This window comes from Cyprinus carpio, chromosome B16, assembly GCF_018340385.1.
Source record: "Cyprinus carpio isolate SPL01 chromosome B16, ASM1834038v1, whole genome shotgun sequence".
NCBI classification, from domain to species: Eukaryota; Metazoa; Chordata; class Actinopteri; order Cypriniformes; family Cyprinidae; genus Cyprinus; species Cyprinus carpio.
Window position 1 is genome coordinate 18,541,080 of NC_056612.1, and position 6,708 is coordinate 18,547,787.

Here is a 6,708-nt window from a genome sequence, read left to right on the forward strand (position 1 = left end):
ATCTTCACATATAATCATGGAGTTGTAACTAGAGTGACCATCAGCTTCTTCTTCACCACTCTAACCAAAGCCCTTCTCCATCAGTTGCTCAGTTTGGCCAGGAGGCCAGCTCTAGGAAGAGTCCTGTTTTTTTTCAAACTTCTTCCATTAAGGGTAACCGAGACTACATGCTTCTGTGAACCTTCAGTGAAGCAGATTTTTTTCTGAACTCTTTCCCAGATGTGTGGCTTGACACAAATCTGTTTCTGAGTTCTACAGGCAGTTCTTTTGACCTCAGGGCTATCAGCTGTTAGACCTTTTATTAAGATGTGTGTGCCTTTCCAAATCATGTCCATTCAATTGAATTTGCCACAGGTTAACTTCACATGAGGTGTAGTAACATCTACAAGCAATATGAATGCCCCTGAGCTAAATTTCAACTGTCTCAGATAAGGGTATGATTACTTATGCAATGGAATCAATCAGTTTTTTTATTTTTAATACATTTGCAAAGATGTAAAAAAACTGTTTTGTTTTTTTGCTTTACCATTATGGTGAAAAAAAAAAAAAATAAGAAAATAAATTAATTCCTAATAAAAAAAATGGAATGATCCAGGGAAAAAGTATTGAACACGCTTACTGAAATGTATTTATTTTTTTGTACAAAAGCCTTTGTTGTTAACGACAGCTTCAAGGTGCCTCCTGTATGGAAAAACTAGTCGCATGCATTGCTCAGGTATGATTTTGGCCCATTCTTCCACACAAACGGAATACATAGATTTTCTATTGGATTCAAGTCAGGTGATTGGTTGGGCCATTCTAACAGCTTTATTTTCTTTTTCTGAAACCAATTGAGAGTTTCCTTGGCTGTGTTTTGGATCATTGTCTTCCTGGAATGTCCACCCTTGTTTCATCTTCATCATCCTGGTAGATGGCAGCAGATTTTTTAACAAGAATGTCTCGGTACATTTTTCCATTCATCTTTTCTTCAATTATATGAATTTTGCCATTGCTACACCATGATGTTTTGGGGTGATGTACGGTGTCATTTGACTTCCAAACGTGTTGTGTATTATGACATCCAAAGAGTTTAACTTTGGTCTCATTGGACCAGACTATATTCTCATGGTTTTTCACAGGCTTGTCTAAATGTGGTGCAGCAAACTTTAAACGATCTTCAACATGCTTTTTCTTCAGCAATGGAGTCTTGCATGGTGAGCGTGTATACAGGCCACGGCGGTTGAGTGCATTACTTATTGTTTTCTTTGTAATAATTGTACCTGCTAATTCCAGGTCTTTCTGAAAAAAATAAAATAATAATAATTTTCCCTTATGTCTGGTTTTGTGGTCCAGGGTCACATATTAATTTCCATTGACAAGAGGCAGGATTGCTTTCTAATAACTGTTAGATTTCTGCTGGTGTCTTGGCTTTCCATGCCTTTTTCACCTCCCTTTCTTCATGTGTTCAATACTTTTCCCTGGGTCATTCCACTTTATTACACAGAACTTCATTTCTGAACTTATTTGTTTTGTTTTGTTTGTATGTATGGATTACTTGGGTTGTTATCGACATCTGGTGAAAATTTCATGTCAGCAGCACCTTTAGATATATATTTACTGAGAAAAATGGTAACGTGTTCAATATTTATTTTACTTGCTGTATATATATATACTGTATATATATATATATATATATATATATATATATATATATATATATATATATATATATATATATATATATACACACACACATATATGAGATTTATAATGTTACAAAAAGTTCTATTTCAAATAAATTCTTTTTTTTTTCTGAAAAAAAAAATTTCAGTTTCCAAAAATATTTAGAAGGACAACCATTTTTCAACATTGATAATAATAAGAAATGCTTCTCGAGCTTTCAAATCAGCATACTAGAGAGATTTCTGAAAGATCATGTGACTAATGGCTGCGAAAAATGACATCACAGGAATAAATTACATTTTATAATATGTTAAATAGAAACTGTTATTTTAAATTGTAATAAAAAAATCACAATATTAATTTAATTATTTATTTTTGATCAAATAAATATTACTGACCCAAACTTTTTGATCTCATGAACTGATACATATTACGAATACATTTCTCTTAAAATTAAAAATTTGTGAGTATAATACCAATAGGGTAAGAAAAATAATAATATTTTTGTATTTTCTTCGGACAAAAGTATTCTTACTAAATTTTAAAGTAAAATCTAAAGTAAATTTATTTTGTTATTTTGCATCTCAAGTAAATTTACCTTGTTTAGCAATATATTTTTACTGGAAAACAAGACAAAAATACAAATTACGATAAATCACCAATAAAGTATAAGAACCTCTAGACTACATCACTGAAGTGTGATTGTGAACATTCACGTGTGCTTTCACAGCGTATTGGCTGTGTTTTGTTTTGGTCGGAATGACACTCACCGGCCACGTAAAAATTCTTGTGACGGGGTGAGCGTCGGAGTCAGCATTTTTCCCCCCTCTGTTCTCTCCTCCTTCCTCCCCCCCGCTGTTTAATCCATCCAGCTGCTGTCACGGCAGGGGAGCAGCCAATCTATCACGCCATCGAGACACATTCTTCTCACCTGCTCTGCGCTGGCACCGTGAGGTACCGGCCCTTTAATGAACAGCCAACATGATCCCGGCTGACAAGCAGGAAATGGATGCAATAAAGATTGTTTCTGCATGCTCTTTGCATTCCTGATAAATCACCTTACTGTTCGACAGACACCAGCCAGCCGCGTGCACAAATCTGATTTCACGCAGAGAGAGATACACTGAGGGAAGGGGCATCGGGCCAGGAGGGGTCAGTTCAATTTAAACGCAGACTGGCTCGGATATGGAGCCCATGCGACTGCTGATTGTATGTGTGTGTGTGTGTGTGGTGGGAAGTCCTGTGTGATGGAGCCATGGCACACCTTGCACCTCACTTCATTTCTTTGGACGCAGCAGGCGGCTGCATCCACACACCTGCAGCTTGAAGTCCGGGCGAAGGGGGTTTATTCAGTCAAGCAGACCTGCTCTGTCCACTTTACTCTCTGCAGCTCTGTGGATGACACAGTCACACGCCGGCCCTGCAACCTTGTACACTGCACTGTAATGAAAGATGAAAGCAGGAGAGTGGCACGTAGGGCGGAGAGAAGAACAGGGAGGGGGCGTGAGGTGTTGGGATGTAGTGAGAGATGAGGAAGAGATGCAGATCTCTGGGTGGGTAATTTATGATCTAATCTTATGCAGCCCGTGCCTGCTTTAAGTCACACTAGGGAGAGAGAGAGAGCGAAGTGGTGTATATAGAAGTAAGGTTGTGGAGTCTCTGAATCTTGAAGCTGAAAGGTTTAAATAGATAGTGGAGCCTGAGAATGAGTCATTAACTCTTTTAAATGTAGCAAACTAAGCTGTTAAGTGTAGGTGCTAAACAACTCGCTGTGTATTTTTAGTTCCTAACTTGTCTTAAAGTCAATGTGAATTCAATATTGAATGCATTAACTTTCTTAATGCATGTTCTGTGTATCAAAATGTAGCTACCGACTTGCTTCACCTTTGAAACGACTTTCCTTTTCAGATGATATTATCAAGTCCTCTCTCTCTCTTTCTCTTTCTCTCTCTCTCTCTCTCTCTCTCTCTCTCTCTCTCTCTCTCTATATATATATATGTATGTATATATATGTATATATATTTGTTTTTTTTTCATATGTAAATATGTTTCACTCAGAAATACTTTAGATTACAGAAGTAGTGATGGGTGGTAGTAGAATGGGTAAAACAGTTTTACACATATATTTTTAACATCAACATATAATTAAAAATTGTTCCTGATGTTGCTGCTCTATTTGTGAATAATTATATAGTTCACAATAGTATTTCACTAAATTTTTTATACAATTTGTGATTTTTTAAAAATTGAGTTCATAATATTCTCCAATTTCATTCAAAATGAAAATATTTTTTCAAAATTGTTTAATTATAAAAAAGTTGTAATCTTCCCTCAAATTCCCTTAATTTTTTTTCCCTAAATGTTTTTTTTTTCTTCTAAAACTCTTTTGTAAACTTTATAGTCCTAACATTAAAAAATTGCATATATAAATATATATATATATTTTTGCAATATTTCTTCAAATTTCATAATATATATATATATATATATATATAATATATATATATATATATATATATATATATATATATATATATATATATATATATATATATGTTTTTCCATATTTATTCATATATATTTAAATCTTGTTTTTCAAAATTGTATTTGTAACCTTACATCAAATTTTCATAATAATAAAAAAATGTCACACAGAGACCTGTCATACAGACACCACTTTTTATGATCCAATCAATTGCCAGTGTATAAAATCAAGGCCTTGTGTTGTTTTCCCCTCATTGAAGATCCTGTCAGAAAATATCACATTAACAGAAGTCAAATGAGTTGTGACCGCCATTTCATCTTGACTTTACCTTCTCTAAAGGGTTAAAGAACTGCCCTCGGAGGACTGCATTTTTCAGATTTTGTGTCACCACAGTGCCACAGTGCGCTTCCATCTCCACTGTTTACATAGCACACTAAATGCCGTTTTCTATATGATTGTTTATCATATGGAGCAAAGGAAAAAAAAAAACAGCGTTATTTGTCTTCCTCTGTGTGCTGTTCTCCTGAGGAGCATTCAAGGAAATTGATATTGGCAGCACTGCAGTGTGTGTAACGGCGGCCATATCGACTGTGCGTGAGTGTGTGTCAGCGACTGGCAAGGTGGCGTGGGAGTCATTGCCACACTCTAGGGGCCTGGAGCTCATTTGAATGCATCCCGACACTATGACACCCCCCTTCACTGCTCTCTCTCACACACACACACACACACACACACACACAGTACTCCCTCTACCTGTTTGGGCTGCCATCATTTGCATGAAATAAGATGGAAATGGAGCCCTTATTTATTTCAGCAGAAATGAACTGTATTATTAAGGGCACCATTGTGCAAAGCACCGGCCGCTATGAGAATACATTACCCTGGCTATTTCTGGAGCGCTCCAGTCACACATACTGGCTAATTTACTCCATTCTCTACTCATACCGCTACTTTGAAGGGCCCGCCACTTGGGTGCATTCATTGGAGTGTGTATTTGTGTGTGTGTATATGGGTGGTTGTAGTGTTGAGACAAATCTTGCTCGTGTGTGGGCGGCGTCGGCATGTATGAGTGTGTGAATTATGCATTTCGGCTGTATGTTTGAACTGAAATCATCTCTAATTCAGTGACATCACCCTTTTTATCAACCAACAGGTTCATTCTTTTCACCTCTGTGGCCTGTGCACAGGAAGAGCACACACTCACCATTTCCTGTTGTTCCTTCTCCTCCTCCTCCTCCTCCTCCTCCTCATTAATGTTGGCTGTTCTCTCCCCTGTAGGAAGGTTTTAATAGTTCATTGGCTGAACCCTGAACTCTTGGTGGATGTTGCTCTACCCATGATCTGATCTAGAATTGTCTTCTTTTACCTGCAAACTGGCCGTAGCCTAACCGGTATGCAATCCATCTCTAGATATGTTTCAATGCAAGTTGTGAATTTAAATCTTTTGAAAAATCAGAATACAACAAAATTTCATTAAATTTAATTAGTGACTTGTGGTTTAGAGCATTTTGATAGTGATTGAAATAAAAGTAATGTTACTTTTTATGCGTGTCTATGAATTTAGTTTATGTGCATGTCTTCTTACAAGTAAAAAATATTTATCTAAAAAAAAAATAATCTTATGCAAGTTTTGGAAGAAACTTTTTAAATATTTATTTATTTATTGCAATGCCCTAACTTTTCATAAAAATATGGATGGTTATTGTTTTTTGTTTAGACCAGGGGTTGGCAGCCTTTTTATGCATGACATCAGGGGCAACGATTGGCATGCAAGCTATAAAAGAGAAAGAGATTAATATTAAATGCATTTAGTTTATTTTTTTTATTTTTTATAAATGTTAATTTCCCTCATATTTACAAGCCAGTTTAAAATGATAATGAACGAGAAAAATACAAAATGGTACCTTATGTCAAAAACCTTGCTGACCCCTGGTTTAGCAAAAAGATAAAAAAAAAAAAAAAATAAAGTGAGCGAAGGGAGAAAAATTTGCAGATATGAATGCTTTGCCAATAACTGTATGGTCTACAATTCAGACTTTTCTGAATAGGGACAGTTCACCAAAAAAGGGACAGTTCTGAAAGGAACAGGTCAGGAAAAACTTAAAATTGTCACTGTTTACTCATGCTCAAGTCTTTACAAACCTGTATATTTATTTTGTAGAACAAATATTTGAGTTTTTTTTTTTTTTTTTTTTACAAATGGAAGTTAATGGTAACCAAAATGGTTTGGTTACCAGCATTTTTCAAAATATCATCTTTTGTGTTCTACAGAAGAATTAAAGTCACACCGGTTTGGAACAATTAGGATGAGTAAATTCTGAACTATCCCTTTAGCATTCTGTTGCTACTAAGGTAACAAACCTCAGTTCTCAAGGGGTGATAGAATTACCTCCTAATATCTGTGCTATGAAATTGTTATTATTCAGGTAGCTAGTTATAAACATGCTTAATAGTTTAGCTAGATTTAACTTAGCAAGATTCTCTTTAAACTGCTGCTTTGTCATGTCAGTATTTGACCTGAAGGAGAAAATTGACCATAGAAGAATAGCTACTGTGGCACC